A 19351-nucleotide genomic window follows, 5' to 3' on the forward strand; every position below is an offset into this window, starting at 1 on the left:
ACTGATTTGATTACTGCCCAATGTTAAGTGAATTTTTATGACCACCTTCTTGTATTGCATTCAGCTAGATCTTAGGAGCCTAAACTATACAATATTACCATAGTAAAATTTCTCAAAAATGAAATCGGTGCAGAAAAACCCTATTATAAAAAACCTCATGCTTTCTCCACCTGCTACTACAATTTAATTTTTAATACTTTCCACTATGAAATTTGATTAGTGATAACATTTCTGCATATCTGGATCTAGCTGACATGACAATTTCAGGAGTGGGTTTCAAACTCTAGTTTGAAAAATCAGAAATCTGCAAGATGGAGGTCAGTTATAGTCAATTCTATTTAAAATTGTTGCTGTCTTCTTGGTGTTAATTTTCTTATTGAAAACATGCTCTGCTTCATCAAAATCTCAACCTAACTCCATGGCTTAAAAATTGGATTAGGCTGGTAAAAAGACATGGGGATCACAATGCATGATTAACCCACGCCCATTCATTGAAAACCTTGTGCTGCCTGCAAATATAATTGATAGTGGTGCACCACCTAGCTCCAAGCACGCTACAGAGTGGACACCTCAGCAGGGGGCTCAATTCAAATGAAGGAAACACTACTTGAAGCCAGCCTGTACCTCAAAGTCGAGGTGCATTCGGGCTGCAGCAGGTGTTGGAACTGGGTACAGAAGAGTCTCTGAGCATAAGGATGATTGGAAATGGCGCAAAGAATATGCTTTATGGTTCTCTGATGCATCATTGAAGGCCTTGATGCAGCAAATGGAAAGGAAGAAAAGGTGCTCTTCGCTCAACAACCCTCCAGAGAGACAAGGAGGCAGCAATGGGAAGAGGTAGCCTTTGTAATATCTATTGGAACATAAATCCTGCAAATATATGATCCACACAGTGCTCCTGGCTTAGGTTGAGCTAAGACAAATGCTCCCAAAAGATATTAGTTGGTTATGGCCTCCTCCTGAGAGCCCTTCTCCCCATCCCTCTTTGATCAGTTTGTTCTCTTCTTTGCTGCCTTTGCTCCATCTCTACTTTCATGCTGCAGCCCAAGGAGGATGGTAATCACAGCCATCATGGCTGTGAGCAACTAGTCGGACCAGAACCCTTGAAGTCAGAGTAATGGTTTCCCCACTTGCAGCACAACTTCCTGTTAACTTGAACTTTAAATAACTCTGCAAACCACCAAACAGTCTTACAAACTCCAACAGGATTAATAGAAATTAATCAGCAATAACCTGAGAGTGGCTGGTGATCCTTTTATATAGCACCAGTGGTGGTGGAAGTGGTTGGGGGCCGGGGGCGGGGGGTGGTCTCCCAACAGTTGAATGCATGTTCACCTGTGCATGTTTAAGAAAGACCATCAACTGGAGCAACAAGGTTAAAAATAGCAGCACTAGAGTCAAATCAGCATTGCACGCTGATTGACCTCACAATCTGCCCGAACTGCATACTGCACATGTACTCATAACGCCCACATTGACACCCTCACCAAGGTGGCATTCAGGTGCACCAGAATTTTGACACCAAAATGTATCCATAGCCCTAGGGATCCCAATTTCGCAGCCCATAGGTCCTGAGTTGTATTTCAATACTTCATCTTGAGTAACTGTTTTGAAAAGTAATGGACTCCAAAAGTTCTTGGAACTGATAAACATTTTTGGATCACACAATGTGAATCAACAAATGGTGCAGGCAGAAGAAAGAACTTATGTTTATAAAGCACCTTTCTTAACCTTGGGATGCCTAAACACTTCATAGCCAAAGAAGTGCAATCACTATTATGATATTAAGAAATGCAACTGTGCACTGCAAGATCCTGAAAACAGTAATGAGATATTTGACATATTAAGCTTTTATTTGTAGTACTGGTTTAGGAATAAACGTTGGCCAGAACTCTGTCCTTCTTCAAATAATGCCATGGAACCTTTTACGTTCATCCAAAATTTAGATTCTCATCCAACAATGTGGACTCCCTCAGTACACACTGAAGTGTTAACATAGATTACATGCTCATGTCTATGGAATTGGCCTGGAACACACAACCTTTTGCGGCAAGATTCCAACCACTAAGGCAAAGCTGACATTAAATATTGGCGCTCAAGTTTCACTCACCAGATGCAGATACAAGCTTCATTGGAATAGTCACTGATTTGAAGGAGCAGTTTTCATTGCAATTGTTTGCCAAACAACTCACAAATAGTCAGATCTACTTGCTGAGTTTAAAAATATATTTATTGCAAATAACTTGATTTTTATCAATACTTGGGCATGAACATTTTGATTGACAAAGATGTTGGGTTTAGCAAACGTAAACCCTGCCCATAAATCTGCTTTTCCAATTCACCAATATAATTTATTTAATTAAAGTGTGTTTGTAATACACCCCTATTCCATTTTAAATGACCTGAAGCGTTTTAATATCTGCTCATGTCAACGCAGTGTTCCAAATAAATGCTACAGCATGACCCTACTGATTATTAATGAACTACCATCTGCTGCTTCATGTAACAATTTGTGGTTTTCTCTCAGTTTTGCGTGTAGCTTCTATTTCATGGGAGATTCTTGGCAAATGGTTTGCATAATCTTTGAGCAGACAACAAACACAGTAGCCGGTAAATTGCAGTCAGCGGCAAAATGATGGTGCTGGCCACTGATTTCGAACTCATGTGCGAGGTTACCTACTGCAATGACGGGGTGAGAATTTCGCTTGCGCCGTGGGAGCACTTCATCACAGAATGGACCTCAGCACCGCTCTGCTGCACTCTCTAACGTGGACGAGAACGACAGATACGACAGGTGTAGTGAATAAAAGCCATGCCCACAGAATGTCAAAACTAAGCTGTTGCAGCACCTGCCATAATAGACTCATGTTAAAAAAAAAAATCACTGGAACAAAATAGTTTCAAAAGAATCATAAAAATTTAAGTCAGTTAAATGTCAGCCATTTTAAAAAGCTAAATTTAGACATTTTTTAAAAGGCCAAATAAATGATATCAGAAAGATACTCAGAATTATATATATTACAAGCATTTATAAAGTTAGATCCATAGAACCATAAAAAAGTTAGGGCACAGAAAGAAGCCATTCAGCCCATCGTGTCTGCACCAGCCAAAAAATAAAAAAATAAGAAACTAGCTGCCCATTCTAATCCCACCTTCCAGCACCCGGTCCATAGCCTTGTAGGTTACAGTATTTTAGATACCTGTTAAATGAGTTGAGAGTTTCTGCCTCCACCACCAAGCTAAGCAGTGAATTCCAAACACCCACCACCCTCTGGGTGAAGAAATTTTTTCTCATGTCTCCTCCAATCCTTCTACAAATCACTGTGCCCACGGGTAAATGACCTCTCCGCTAGGGGAACAGGGCCTCCCTGTCTACTTTACCTAGAGCCCTCATAATCTTGTACACCTCAAACAGGTCACTCCTCAATTCCAAGGAAAACAACCCCAGCCTATCTAATCTTTCCTCAAAGTGCAATTTTCAAGTCCTGGGGCAGGATTTTCCCATTGGCAAGTTGGGGGCGGGGCCCGCTCGCCAACGTGTAAAATGACGCGCGGTGATCTCGGGCGGAACTCTCGACGTCACCACACCCCATTTAAATTTTCCTGTAGGCGGGGGCACAGCAAAATCAGCTGCGCGCCCGCCGATCTGTCAATGGCCAACTGAGGCCATTGACAGAGTCATTAAATTAATTAATGGACCTGCCCGTCCAACCTTAAGGTTGGCGGGCAGGCCAGGAGCCCCGGCGGGAATTAGAAAAAGCATGAAACCTCATCCATGGGTGGGATGAGGTTTCAGGTAGTATGGACATGTCCCAACTCATGTGACAGTGTCACATGAGGGGACATGTCAAGAATTTTTTTTTCTATTTTTAATATTTGTGACAAAACAGCTGATCTCCCTGAGGCTGCACTTAGCCTCAGGGAGATGAGTGCGCTCTTTCATGTGTACGCGCGAAAGAGCGCACTTTCGGGTTTAGGGATTCCGCCCGCCCGCACAGGGAGCGCATAGCGCTTCTGAGCGGACATCGTGCTGGGTGGGCCTTAATTGGCCTGCCCATGTAAAATGGCGCCACGCCCCCAATTGGGGGCGCTGATCGGAGGCGCTTCAACTTCACACCCGACAGGGGGAAAACCCTGCCCCTGGAAACATTCTTGTAAATCTCCTCTGTACTCTCTCCAGAGCAATTATGCCCTTCCTGTATGATCGCTCCCACAGTTGTTTTGAATTTTGAAATGCTTTCCAGTATTATTATCCTCATTGGCCAGGTGACTTCTGAGGCTCCTTCTGTCTGGAAACAACAAAAATGTTGTCGTGAAAACACTTAATTATTAGGGCACAGTCAGCACAAAATTCTCGTCTGGGCCGTTATTCAATAGTTCAAAAAGAAACCTTTATTGAAGTTTTACTGCTAGATCTGTCATATCAGAAAAAATGAAGCAAACAGACCAGGTTTGATCCTCAATCTAAGTTAACTAGTCACAAAGCAACCAACATCGCTAGGTTAGGGAGATAAAAGCCGGTCAGGATTCCCATTCCTGAGCACCATTAAGCTATACCTGACAGAAGTGTGTACATCAGAGGAGGGTAGGATTAGTCTCTCCGCTTGCTGAAATAACCGGCTGGCACTCATTATCAAGGCATACACATGAATAATGATTCCTTGAATAAGGTGCCCTAAAACACCAGGAAAACTGCCCCACCACACAGAAATGCATAGCAGCTACTACATGGAAACAGACAGCCAGTACAGATTTAATAGTAGCCTTCAAGAATGAATTAGATAAATACTTAAAGAAAAAATGCAGAGATATGGGGAAAGTATAGTGGAGTGGGACTAATTGGATTGTTCTTCAAAATAGCCAGCATAGACTCAATGTGCTGAATGGCCTCCTTCTGTGCTGTAATGTTCCAGATTTGGTCCAATCACTCCAAGCCAACATTTAACCTATACACAAGCAATTTATTCTAATAAAATTTACATGCGCCATGTTTTCATATCCCTTCAACTACTTTGCCTCCATTCACCTGAGTCAATACCTTCAGGAGAGAGCAAAAGAAAATGGTGACAAATTAATTGCAAATTTGCTTTCTTAATTATGTCAGCATGTTATATAGTTCTACTTCAACAAGTATTTTCTTTTTCTCTCTTTCCTTTTACCAGATTCCAATGCCACACACCATTACGTGATCAACTTGCAGAAGTGATTGACTCAAGGCCATCAGTATTGAAATCTGAAACTTAACTCTGCTTTGTTTCCATTCCTATAGCTATTTAAAATCAGGAACATTTCCAACTTGGTCACTATTTAAACATATTTTCTTGCAAGTATATCTTCTTGGAAATCAGCAAAATCTAATGCTGTATTTTCTATCACTGCTGACAATGAATGAAGTAATTATGGAGATTGAAATAGCAGTAAGAAAGTAGTCCCAATCCCCATAGATGAATAAATTATTCAAATGAGATCATAAAACAACAAAAATTCTCCCATTTGAAAACCCACATTTGTGCCACTAGCTGTTTGAAACCATCATTATAGCCCACATCTGAAATGTCATGTGAAGCACCAAGTGTCATGGGAACAAATCTTTCCCAATACAAAAGACAGAAGAAGGGCAATTAAAAATGATTTGCTGGTAGAAACCGAACACTACACTGAGCATAGGGTTTTTATTCCACTATTTGGATATTGATGCAGAGTAAAATATGTCATAAAAATGACAGCAAAAAATACACAAGTTTAAATCTGATTTCAAGGTTAAAAACAGGTAAAAGGCATCCATTCCTAATTATTTCCAAATATTGACTGATTCTTTTACAGGTGGGAGATCAAGAAAAAAAACATGCTGCCTCCTCATTTTTGCCTTCAGCTATATTCAGTTCATCAATATCCTTCCCTCCATCAAAAGATCTGAAATGGGGCTATTCACTGATGACTGCACCCTGTTCCTCTCCATCCACAATTCCTCAGATAATAAGATGTTTCCTGCACCCGTGCAACTACATCTGGTCTGGCAAATAGCAAATAGCAATTGTGCCACACAAGTGCCAGGCAATGACCAGATCTAGTAACGGAGAGCTTATTTCCCTCCCTTTGAAATTCAATGGCATTACTCATCACCGATTCCTCCCCCCCCCCCCATCTTCATCATCCTGGGGATAACCATTGTCCTTCTAGGCAGTGATGCCAAAGAAGTTGTTGCAGTGCATCCTATACTAAGTATACAGTGCAGCCACAGCTCCACAATGCTGGGGGGACTGAATCTTTTGTCTATTGGATGAGGTGCTGATGAATTGAACTGCATTGTCTTGGGTGGTGTCGATATTTTTGAGTGCTGATGCAGCTGCATCCATCGAGACAATTGGAGAGCATTCCTTTCCACTTTTGACTGGAGCCTTGTAAGTGATGCAGAGGCTTTGGGAAGTCAGACAATGACCCTCAGTACCCAGCCCCTAACCTTGCCAGTAGCTGCAGCTTTTATGTGCTTAGTCCAGATGTGTTTCACCTACAAGGTGCCAGTCAAAAGCATTGCTGAGCTGTGGCTGTCTTGTATACTAACTACAGGATGCAATGCAACAACTTACCAAGGCTTCTTGGGCATCACGTCTCAAACACACAATATCCACCACCTAGAAGGACAAGGGCAACAGACACATGGGAGTACCACCTTCTCCGGCTGTCACATGTATATTGTCATTACTTCATCATCACATCCTGTAACACCGTGTCGATCAGCACTGTGGGAGCAGTTTCACCACACCAGCTGCAACAGATCAAGAAAAAGATCCACCTGCACGTCCTCAGGGAAATTAGAGGTGTATAATAAATGCCAGCTTTGCTCATGGTGCCCAGATCTTGAGGATAAACAGAAACAAAGTTTGATTTGTATTCAAAGTATTTCCAAATTCAATCACACATCATTTGAGTTGGATTTAATTGCCATCCTCCCCATATGCATTCATCTAAGTGTTTGCCAATGATCATCTAATTTTTTTTACATAACAAATACTCAGAAAATTTCAAGCCCTAATTTCTAATTCAGCAATCTCACTACATTCAATGACAGCAGCCGAAATTTATTAAAGGCAATTACATAAGGCTAATATTGCTGTTACCAGAGGCAAGATATTTTAAAATGGCAGATCCAGAGGCCAATGAAGGCTAATCCCTTCCCATAAAAAAGCGGGAAGGACTTAACGGAGGGATACTCAAGATGGTGTCACTGTCACATCCTGCCTAATGTGTCGGCAGGTAGAATAACAAGGCAAGAAACCAAGTGCCAATCATTATCCATAAAAAGTCAGCTTTTAATTGGAAAAAGCTGAACTAATTGTTGGTTCAGCAAGTAGGTCTGCATTCTCAGACCATTAAGCAACAAGGTGATTGTTACAAATTCATGGATACAGCGCCCTTGTGTTACATGTTAACAGTCAGGATCCTGGAAACCCGTAGCTACTAAAGTTTGCTGCCCTCCAATTGCAGCCTAAACAGTTCAGCCGCCATGGCGTACTTCTTCCTTCATTGATAGCACAAATTAAAACTCCCCCAACAATACAACCAATCCTCCATCACCCCATGCTTTGATTTTTTATTTAATAAGCTAAATTTTAAGGAACACTAAAATCATTTTAAGAATTATTTTGAATGTTTTTTTGCCATTCACACTTGTAGCTATTTATAAACTGCTTCTTCAGAACATGCACTGGATTTTGAAGTTTTTATTCTGCTCCTGTGGCACCAGGACATCTCACGGCGCAGAATTCCTTCACAATGAGCTAGAATTCCTGTCTTCTTTCTTTCACCTGATTGTCACATAACCGAGGTTGTCAGGGTAAACTCAGGTATTATAATTTCACAGACGCAGAGTGAGACCATGGGCAGAATTTTGCCCTTGATGGGCGTACGGGCCTCACCGGCTCGGCAGCAGGCGGGCAGCCGACCCCCGCCGCCAAAAAGGGGCCCACCACCATTTTGAGTGGGCAGGCCAATTAAGGCCCGCCCAGTGGGCTGCCCAACGGGAAGTGCTTTTCCTGTGTGGGGAGGGGGGAGGGATTCCCCAACTGTCAAAGTGCGCTCTTTTGCATATGCGTGCGAAAGAACGCACATCTCCCTGAGGCTAAGTGCTGTCTCATGTCTCATGAGATGGGACATTTTAATAAGAAGCACAGAAATTTTATTAAAATTTTTAAAAACGGACATGAAACCTCATCCCGCCAGTGGATGAGGTTTCTTGTTTTTTCAGAAGCCCGCTGGGGCTCCTGGCCCGCCCGCCAACCTTAAGATTGGGTGGGCAGGGTCTTTAATTATCTTAATTATCCTGTCAATGGCCTCAATTGGCCATTGACAGGTTGGCGGGCGGACAGCTGATTTCGCTGTCCGCCCGCCTTCCTAAAGGTTTAAATGGACCGGGATGACGTCGGGGGTTTCCCAAAATGTCATCCCGGTCGGCGAGCGGGCCCCGCCCCCAACTCGCCGACGGGAAAATTTTGGCCCATGAATCTAAAGAGGCATCACACATAAACATAATTGGATAATCGCAGCTCTCAAGCCTCCATGAAATCTCTCACTCAGATCCCGAGTTGCAGCAGAAGGGCAAAACTACCCTCAGGAAACTTCTTGCATGCACTTGTAACATTTAAGAGTGATTTATTTTCAGAACTGTGTAATTTTTGCATTATAAGTGAATGAAGAGAAGAATGATTTTTTTATCATAATGTTTTCAATGTTCATACAGTTTTATTGGTTCATGGGATGTGCACATCTCTGGCAAGGACTGCATTTATTTCCCATCCCTAACTACCTTTGAGATGGTAGTGGTGCGCCACTTTCTGAACCGCTGCAGTCCACATGGTGTAGGTACACCCACAGTGCCGTTAGGGAGGGAATTCCAGGATTTTGACCCAGTGACAGTGAAGGAAAGGCGATATTTTTCCAAGCCAGGATGGTGTCTGACTTGAAGGGGAGCTCGCAGGCAGTGTTGTTCCCAAGTACCTGTGCTCTTGTTATTCTGGGTGGTAGAGCTGGCAGATTTAGAAGGTGCTGTTGAAGGAACCTTGGTGAGTTGCTACTGTGCATCTTGTAGCTATGGTGTGTCTCTGGTGGAGGGAGTGAATGTTTAAGGTTGTGGACGGGTGACAATCAAGCAGGCTGCTTTGTCTCGTTTGTGCCATCAAACTTCGTGTGTGTTGAGCTGCACTCATTCTGGCAATTGGGGTGTATTCAAACACAACCCTGACTTGTGCTTTGCAGGTGGTAGACAGGCATTGGGGAGTCAGGAGGTGAAATACACACTGCAGAATTTGCAACCTCTGACCTGTATTCATGTGGCTGGTCCAGTTAAGTTTCTTGTCAATGGTGATCTCCAGGATGTGCAATAGTTGCACTGAAGTTACTTTTTATTGCTTAAGTAAAATTTTGATTCAGAAATGCTGTACAAACGCATTATAGTAAACTGCTTTGTCTAAATGATTCGCAAAAATGTTGACATTCAATTTGTGCACACAGTTATAAACTATGGGGCAGATTTTCAACTTGTTACCACGGTGTAAAATTAGCATTGTGGGTTAGCCTCACAGGGCAGAAAGTGCTCTATGAAATCCATAGATTTCAAAGGAAATGATAATTAGGTGGTTTCTATAAATGGGTGTCTGGAAGCACCTAGCAGCACTTTGGGTGTATGTACACCACATGGACTGTAGTTGGTCATTAAGATGGTTCACTGCCACCTCCTCAAGGGAAATTAGGGATGGTTAATAAATGTTGGGAAGGAGGTCTTGTGGTGTCCTGGGTAGCATTCCTGCCTCTGAGCCCAGAAGCTCTGGGTCCAAGACCCACTCCAGGACCTGATGGCCAAGGAAGGTGCATTCACAACATGGCCAAACAGGTTGAATATCAACTTGTAAATCATTCCAACAAATGTCAATGGCGGGCAGTACAAGCAGGAGAGATTCCTGGTCAGCCATGTGATGGAAAAAAAATTGGAGCCTTTACCATCACTATCTATAGTTCCAGGCTACAACATGCATGTAAAAGTATGTAGCCACAGCAACTTGGGATCCTTTGGGGCTGGGTAACTCAGTTGGCTGGATGGCCAGTGTGGATCAGACTGGTGCCAACAGCATGGAGTCCGATTTCCGTTCCTGTAGGGATGGATTCAGGACCTGCCTCTTTGCCCTAACCATGGTGATGATCACAACGCTGTGTGTAGGACTTGCCTTCGGGCAGAGGGAAAAAGCAACGATGACGAAGGTGACAGCGATGACGAAGACAAAATGCTGGTCTTGCCAACTACGTCCACATCCCAAGAACGAATAAAAGAATGAGATCTACAACATCAACTTTTCGCCTGTGCTCCAAGTTGAAATTTTACCCGAGTGTATCTTGAGTTCTACTAGTACATTTAGCAAGTATGCCCATAATGTAGCAGCAAAATACATCTGACAGTAGTAAATTTAATGGGATTTATTTTGCGCTGGCTGTGAATAAAAGCAAAATCTGATTTCTTTATCAGTTCTCTCTGAAAATGGCACTGTACCTCCTGAAAATAAGCAACAGCTTTTTGGGATTTCCTACAGAAAAATTGCAAATTCTGGGAAATATTTTAAAAATTTTATGATAATTTATTCTATCTTTTACTCATGTATGGAATTTTGTGAGAATGAAAGCAATTAAAACAAACCAATGTGCCAAATGAGCAAATTTCATTGGGCTGAATTTTCTGGCTGGCGGGAGGGCGGAGCAGGAGCGGCCGCGGGCGGCCTGCGATCAGGTCCGCGCCGCCATTTTACGCGGGCGGGCCAATTAAGGCCCGCCCAGTGTACTTCACGACTTCCGTGCATAGCGGGAGTGGGCGTGCTCAGCCCGCCGGGCCCAATAGCGATCCGGCACCCTGTATAAAGAAAGGCCTGGCAACCTTGGAAGGGCTGCTCGCAATGGCTGGGCAAAGGGCTCTGCAGAGGGGCAATGGAGGTGACGCAAGTCCGGAGGGTAGGCCATTGGGGCAGGCCAAGCTGGAGGGTAGGGTGGGGGGGCCAGTGTGCCCCTCGTTTTTCCGATGATTGCTTTGCTGCCCTCCTCGAGGAGGTGGCAGCACGGCAGGAGGTGCTGGTTCCCCAGGACGGGAGGAGGAGGCCCCCCCCACATGACAAACATGCCTGGGAGGAAGTGGCGGAGGTGATGAGCTCCCGTGATGTGGTGCAGCGCACCTGGATCCAGTGTTGCAAGTGCTTCAAAGACTTGTTGCACTCTGGCAGGGTGAGGACAATGTTGGCATTGGTCACTTAACCCAGCAGGTCGGTTTCTCCCCCTGCTGCACCACCTCCACCACAAGTCTGAGTGTAGCGAGTGCATTGAATCACTGACGGCATGTGTCCTTTGCTGGGTGGGCCAGCTGATATTGCCCATGCCGAGGTCAGGCTGATAGGGTGGTGAGGAGATGGGTTCTGCCCCCGCAGCAAGTGGTACACTGTGACCCACGTGACTGTTTTGGGGGCAACCTGGAGGAGCTGCACCTAGGCGCAGTGCTGGGACTGCAGGACATGTCAAAGTCAGGGTGATGACATGCTGGGAGGGGAGCTTCAAGGTGGTGTTGGCACCAATCAATCTGCTGCCCTCTATGCTCCACATGCTTGCGCCTCCTTGTTATGGAAGGATATGTGGTATGTGGTGCCTAATGTGATGTAGACAGCATTTGGCCAAGGGGGAAGATGGGGTTTGGGGAATAGGCCTAGCATCTTTGTGTGAGTGTTCGGCAGCAGCGGGGTGAGGAGGCACTGGGGCCCTGATATGACCCACTCTGGTTGGAGTGGGCCATCCGCGAAGAGAGTCCAGGCACAATTTGCACAAATCAATGCTCTTCTCTCATTATCAGGAGAAGAATGCTCATAACACGGTAGAGTGTGCAAGGACTGGTGGCGGCCAGGCACAGATCGCCGTTCTTAGCCGCTTTGAGCAGGAGGCCCTGGATTTGGAGAGGTGCCATGTGCCCAGGTCCACTGGTGGCGGTGAGGCTGGGGTTCCACGGCCAGGTATGTTTGCCCAGCACTGATGTCACCATTGTTCTCCCAACAGCCATGGCAGTGCTGAATGTTCAGTGATTGAAGTTTGCAACATAGCTTGACCATTGCTTATAGAAGGATGAGTGCATAATGATCCGGAGGGCAGGGATACATTTTGTCATTGTCTCCACATTAACTGATCCAATGTCCTTATTCTTCCTTTCAGCGTCAGCTGAGCAGGGCTGGGACGAGGAGCAGCAGAGGCTCCCTCTCACACCTGAGGGCCCTGAAGTCTCACCAGCACCGCAGCATCTCTGCCAGGCAGGCACCAGCGCAGATACTAGCACCTCGGTGGGAATTAGAACATCGTCTAGAGTCCCAGGGCACAGCGGTGATGGCATTTCACAGTTGCTGGAGGAGCTGGCAGAGACAGAGAGTGCCCATGGCGCCAGCAGTCGGAGGATTGCAGGGGGCCAGGCACATGCTCAGTCGATGCCTTATAATGTACCTCTGGAGTCGTCCGCGATGCAGCAGCTGCAGGAAATGCGGCCAGGTGTGCGGGACCATCTGAGGGAGATACATGAGGCTATGCATGGCATAGGCGGAGGAGTCTACGCAGGCAATCGCCGAAGCAGTGAGCCACATGTCCAAGTGCATGCGTCCTCCATGGAGACAGTGGCGACTCTCGTGGAGAGGCTCCTCCAGGAGACCCATCAGGGCTTCCTGGGGATGTGCTCGGACCAGCAAGCCCTCACATCGGCATTGATGTCAGCTGGTCATTGTCAGTGTGGGAGATGGTCTGGGCACCAAGTATCCCAGCTCGGTGCCCATCCATCCATAGTGAGCAGGGAGGTCCAAAGCAACCTCACATCAGTGCAGCAGCTGCCTGTTGTCTCTGCGGGTACCTCTCAGGGCACTCCGGATGAGGGCAGTAGCTCCTCCACTCCTCTCCCAGTGATCATAGCATCCGGTCATGCTGCGACGACTGGGGAGATGCCAGCTGTGGAACTGGCAGCTCCCTCCCAAGTGGGGCCAACACAGGCTCCACAGGCCAGAGGACAACCCGCAAAGGTCATTGAGGCCAACAGGACAGCAGAGTCACCAGGCTGTCTCAGATACCACTCCCAGTGATAGAGCAGCACCAAGAAATGAAACATAAGGCACCTTAGGCACACCATGGGTTTATCACTGGTGCTTCTGTGTTGGCCCGAGATGAGGACTTCATGATTTGTTTTGAATTGGAACACCATTGCTATTTTTTTGGCTTAAGTTTCTTTGCTTGCGATATTAAATTCAGACATGTGGCCATGGCTGAGGGTGCTTCTTTTCTTCTGCATGTGCATGGTTTCCAAAAATGTTATGAGTGCTTTGTGGGAAATTCAGCTTTATTAACAAGGCCCTTAGTTACTGTTCCTAACCTGGCAGATTTGGCATTTGGGTATCGAGTATGGAGCCTACAGCCCAGGCTTGTCCTGAAGGTCCATCTGTGGTGTGCAAGCTGAAGGATTGTTGGATTAAAGCCTTCCGGGTGTCCCTGTCTCCCTGGAGTATGCCCAGGTCAGCGTCTACCCCCTCAACATTTCCCTGTGCGTGCTCATCCTCGGACTCACTGCTGGACTCATCGCGTGCAGCCACAGCCACTGCGTCGATGTCTTCATCATCCACGTGTACCCCCCTTTCCAGCGCAAGATTGTGGAGAGCACAGCATGCAACCACTCTCAGCGACACACGATCTGGGGGTTACTGGATTGCACCCCCTGAGCGGTCCAGGCATCGGAAGCGCATCTTGAGAAGACCGATGGCTATCTCCACCACAGCCCTTGTGGTGCCGTGGCTCCTGTTTTGGCGCTGCTCAGCTTCTGTTCTTAGATGGCGGAGAGGCGTCATGAGCCACCTTCTGAGGGGATAGCCCTTGTCACCCACCAGCCATCCATCAAGCTGAGCAGGAGCACTGGAAAGCCCTGGCACCTGGGAGTGTCTGAAGATGTAGGCGTTATGGGAGCTGCCTGGGTACCTTGCACAAACTTGTAGAATCAGCATCCTGTGATCACACACTATCTGCACGTTCATGGAGTGGAAGCCCTTCCTGTTGACGAAGGCACCGGGCTCACCTGCTGGTGCCTTGATGGCCACATGTGAGCAGTCTATTGCACCCTGGATGCAGCAGATATCATCGTGCACCTGCCCAATGAAATACCGCAATGGCGCACGCTCGCCCACCGTCACCGTGCGTCATTTTACACGCAGACATGCGGGGCCCGCCCCCGCACGCCAACGGGTAAATTCTGCCCATTGATTTACATTCACTACATTCTGACTTTTTTTTGCCTCATGCAGAGCCAGTTTAAGTATAATTGGCACTGGGTTTAGAATCTAGGATGGAGCCACCACCATTTATCAAAATAATTTCACATACTGATCTGCAACAGCTGTTGGTGAAGGCAGTGTATAACTAAGCTATACGGCCTTTAAGGTCCCAGATTTGATCAGATTCTTTGTACGATGCAGATCTGAATCGAGATGGCAGACAAGTACTATAAATGGTCTTCTCGTCCTTTAGGAAAGGGAGACCAAAAAGAAAATCTCAGCCAAGGGTCACTATCCTGCAGTTTGTGCAACCAAATGTGTGAATGACAATGTTGGTGAATTGCCTGCCACAATCTGCATGTGGATTATATAAATAGTATAAAACTAGCTCTATTTACTTTTAATGAACAATTACACTATGCGAAGAATTTTAGGGTCGGCGAGCGGGGGCGGGGCCCACTCCCCGACTCGTAAAATGATGTGCGGTGATGTCGGGCGGGCGTCCCGACATCACCACGCATCATTTAGATTTTCTGTTCAGTGGGCGTGCAGCCATGTCGGCTGCACACCCACCAAACTGTCAAAGGCCTATTATGGCCATTTAAATAGACATTAAAACAATTAATAGGGCAGCCCATCCAACATTAAGGTTGGCGGGCAGGTGAAGAACCCTGGCGGCCTTCGCATTTTTCATGGAACCTCATCCACGGGCGGGATGAGGTTTCATGAAGGTTTCATTAATTAAATAAATTTTTAAATCAAAATTCATGAACATGTCCTAGCTCATGTGATACTGTCACATGAGGGGGCATGTCTTAAAATATTTCCTTTATTTATTTAAATTTTTAAACATTAAATTAACCTCCCTGAGGCACAAAGGCGCCTCAGGGAGATTTATGCGCTCTTTCGTGCATATGCACGCACAGGAAGCACTCAGCACCTCCGGGCGCACCTTAATTGGCCCACCCACGGAAAATGGCGGCACGGTCCCGATTAGGGGTACCGATCAGGTTTGCACCCGCCCCCGCACAACCCCCCCAACGGGGGGAAATTTCTGCCTCACTAGTAAGTGAGCAGTGATGTATGGAGGACTGCACAAACGCTTCTAAAGTTCATATGTGAAAGATATTTGAGGTTTTTTGTGCATCAATTCTTTGCATTAAATAATAAATGCAATGCTGGTTGCATACTTTTTTTGGTGTCCTTTGTTATTTACAATTTTGGAAAGCTCCTTTGCAACTGAGTCAACATATGCTCTACAACACCTGAAGATTTTCCAAAGGCAAATCAGCAGTTAGCAGTCTGATTTACCTTTTCATTAATCTTCGCTCTTGCTTTTCTGTATGATAGGAAAGCTAAATTACTTCTTGCTCACTTAAGACTCAAGCCACCGTGCTCCTACCAGAACTACATACAATATATAAATCAAATATCTTCTGAACTATTATGGGATATCACTTCCCTTTTCAACACAATCTGTTGAATGTTCTACTTTCTCAGTGTCGTGATTTTATTTTTATTCATTCATGAGACATGGGCATCACTGGCTAGGCCAGCACTTATTGCCCTTGTTTAGAGGGCATTTAAGAGTCAAGCACACTGCTGTCAGTCTGGAGTCACATGTAGGCCAGACAAGGACAATGGATTTGCTTAAGAGCATTAGCGAACCAGATGGGCTTTTTTTAAGACAATCGACAATGGTTTCATGGTCATCATCAGACTTTTAATTCCAGATTTTTATTGAATTCAAATTCCATCATCTGCTGTGGCAGGATTTGAACCTGGGTCCCCAGAGCATTACTCCAGGTCTCCGGATAACTAGCCCAACGACAATACCACTGTGCCATCGCCCATCGCCTCCCTGATCTTAATGACAATAAAAAAACACAAATATTTAATAATGAAAAAGTTTATGTAAATTAATCAATAATATTTTTCATTTCTATAATATTTTTCATTTCTAATTGTCAAAGAAAGAAAAGCACTGAACCTGCATATTTATACAACTGGGGTCCATCACACATTTTTTTCATCTCCGGAACCTGGCTTCAAATTCAGTTCAGAGTGGCAAGAAGTCACAGCTCCCTCGACTGTTATAGTCATAAGTGAAATAAACCTGTTCAGCTTAACCTCATTCTTCATTTTTACTTTTTCACACACACGTCATTTAGCCTTAATTTGCTCTCACTCCAAGGTCACAGGGGATGGCTACTGTGCAAAATTGAAAGTGGCACAGTCATGGGGCAGAGTAGACGAGGTTGGTGACAAACATAAAGGACTAAATATGCTAAGTGTTTCATTCCTCAGCAATGACATCTCTTTCGCCAGCCCAAAACTTATTAAGCAGTTTTGGAATCACAGTCCAGAAGGCAGAGAGTGTGAAACTTCTTCACAATGTTTTAATTTCTTCACACGTTTATCCAAAGAAAAACAACAACTGATGCCAACCTAATCCTGGCTTCTAATCTTGGCTATGGATCAATGTGGAAAGTATCTTTCTTGCAGCTTTGAATTTTTGTTTCATTCATTGAACTGGGAATGGGCTGAACACACTTCTTCATTTTTATTATGAAATACATCATTACAGCTCAAATTAGTCAATATTTTATGAGCTCTTTGAGCCACCATAGCCTGGGGTTCTTCATAAAGTTTTGTACAATTGACAGAATTCAAAGGTATCACAAACCAGAAATTACTAGAGGCCCCAGTAATGAATATTAGTGTGAGGAGACTTTAAACTTTTACCAAATGGCTATACTGGTAAAAAGAAGCTAGCTTCACCATCCCAATAGCTAAACTGAAGCTCCGTTTGCAAAATTATTGAATAAGTGCAGGAAAAAACTAATGATAGGTCTGCATCAATTCAAATACAGTACAAACCACTGCTAGACTCTCCACCAAAATTCCAATGAATAGCACATATGACCTTCAGGAATCCAAACCAGACTAATGGGATTATCCTTTTGCCAGTTCTAAAAGTCTTCTGTGAATTGGTTCCGGCAATGTAAACTCAATTCCTGGATAACTTAGGTCCATGGATCAAAACTGTTCATAATTTGACAATAATTGACAAGCTTACTCGAAAATTTAAAAGATGGATGGCTGATATTGGAAATACAAAATAACAGGCTTAACAGCAAAGTTAAAAAACATACAATAAAAAAAAACCAATGCCAGTGTGGATATGAAGCTGGCTGAGCGACAGGAAATAGAGAGCAGTGAACGGTTGTTTTCGGATAGTAGAAGGTATAGTGCAGTTCCCCAGGGATCAGTATTTGGACCACTGCCTTTCTAGATCTGTATTAAGGATGTAGACTTGGGTATACAAGGCACAATTTCAAAATATGCAGATGACACAAAACTTGGAAGTAATTGTGAACTATGAGGAGGATAGTGACAAAATTCAGAAAGACAGGCAGGCAGGTGGATTGGGTGGACATATGACAGATGAAATTTATTGCAGACAAGTGTGAAGTGATAGATTTTGGGAGGAAGAATGAAGGGAGGCAATATAAGATTTAAAAAATAATTCTAAAGGGGGCAGGAGCAGAGGGACCTGGGGGTATATGTGCGCAAATCTTTGAAGGTAACTGGGTAGGTATATGGGCTTTATGTTTCAAAACATAAGGGTACCAAAGCAAGGAAGTTATGGTGAACATTTCTAAAATACTGGCTTGGCCTCAGCAGTATTTACCTCAATTCTGGGCACCACATCCTAGTAAGGATCTGAAGACATCAGTTAGGGGGCCAAAAAGATTTGCGAGAATGGTTCCAGGAGTGAGGGACTTCAGTTTCAAGGATAAATTGGTGAAGCTGGGGCTGTTCTCCTGAAAGAAGGAAATGGTTGAGAGATTTGATAGAGGTATTCAAAATCATGGGGGCTTGGACAGAGTAGATAGGGACAAACTGTTCCCATTGGCAGAGGAGTCAAGAACCACAAGGCAAAAGAACCAAAGGTGACATGAGGATAAACTTTTTAAGACAGTGAGTGGTTAGGATCTTGAATGCACTGTCTGAGGGTTTGGTGGATTCAATAGGAGCTTTCAAAAGGGTATTGAAGAATAGAAAAAAATGCAGGGCTCCAGGGAAAAGGTTGACGAGTGGGACTAGGTGAGTTGCTCTTGCAGAGAGCCAGCAGTTGGACACAAGGAGCCAAATGGCCTCCTTTTGTGCTATAATCAATCTATAATTTTTTTTTTAAATGCCATGGTGGCATCATGGCATATGCGCTTTATAGAGTGAGACTGAGCAAGACAGTTGGCTCAGCTGATAGCACCTTCACCTCTGGATTAGGAGTTTGTGGGCATCAATCTCTTTTCAAAGATTCACCTCTTAATAGTTGTTGACATTTTGGTTCTTTTACAGTTTAGAGTGCAGTGCAAGGGCAACAATCTCCTTAATTTACACTAAAATCACATGACCATTCTCACTCTCAACCAGTGGCAAAGAGTACATTCCAGGGCAGCTGTGTGGATGCAATGTAGCTGCAACTCACCATCCACCCTGTAATTGCTTCATGACAACATCAATAGTTGATGACCTGGCTCTCGTGTTTCTACAATAATATAAAAGTACCAATCACTCATAAGGGATTGGGTAAACACATTGTGGGTTCAGAACACACACAGACATATATATATATATATATATATAATATATGGATATATATATATAGATATAGATAGATAGAAAACCTTTAGACATCAGCAGCAGAGGCCACAGTGAAACTGAGAATGATCACATGACACACTTCCCTTCTCGTGATGGCACGCTACTATCCCTTAAGGGCACATTACAACATTGAAAAATAAATGCCCTGAGCATACTTCAGCACCTTGCATCATGATGTCACTTGAGAGTTCTGAAAAATTTTTGCAGTTTGTGCAGGAAGAACTAAAAGCTAATGAATGCCAAGCCTTCCTGGTCTTTGGTCGCACAGATCTGGTCATTTTACATTTGCCCGATTACTGGCTGAGGGAGGTCTGAGTTAATTCAATGAGCTGAGAGTAGTGTATTGAGGAAATACTTGCAGCATCAGAAGTGAG

General features: G+C 44.5%; 1 protein-coding gene across 8 annotated transcripts in view; it reads right to left on the minus strand.

Annotated features, from left to right (window-relative positions):
* Positions 1–19351, minus strand: part of chl1b (cell adhesion molecule L1-like b) — a 954137-nt gene that overhangs the window by 772914 nt on the left and 161872 nt on the right. For 2 of the 8 annotated variants that reach the window (XM_078543738.1, XM_078543739.1), the window contains exon 1: positions 18001–18111. The exons of the other annotated variants lie outside the window; for them this stretch is intronic. The gene's annotated coding sequence lies outside the window, so the exon portion shown is untranslated. Of the gene's footprint in view, positions 1–18000; positions 18112–19351 lie in introns of those variants that run through there. 8 annotated transcript variants of the gene reach the window in all.

The sequence above is a fragment of the Cetorhinus maximus genome, chromosome 6 (assembly GCF_964194155.1).
Source record: "Cetorhinus maximus chromosome 6, sCetMax3.hap1.1, whole genome shotgun sequence".
Lineage (NCBI taxonomy): Eukaryota > Metazoa > Chordata > Chondrichthyes > Lamniformes > Cetorhinidae > Cetorhinus > Cetorhinus maximus.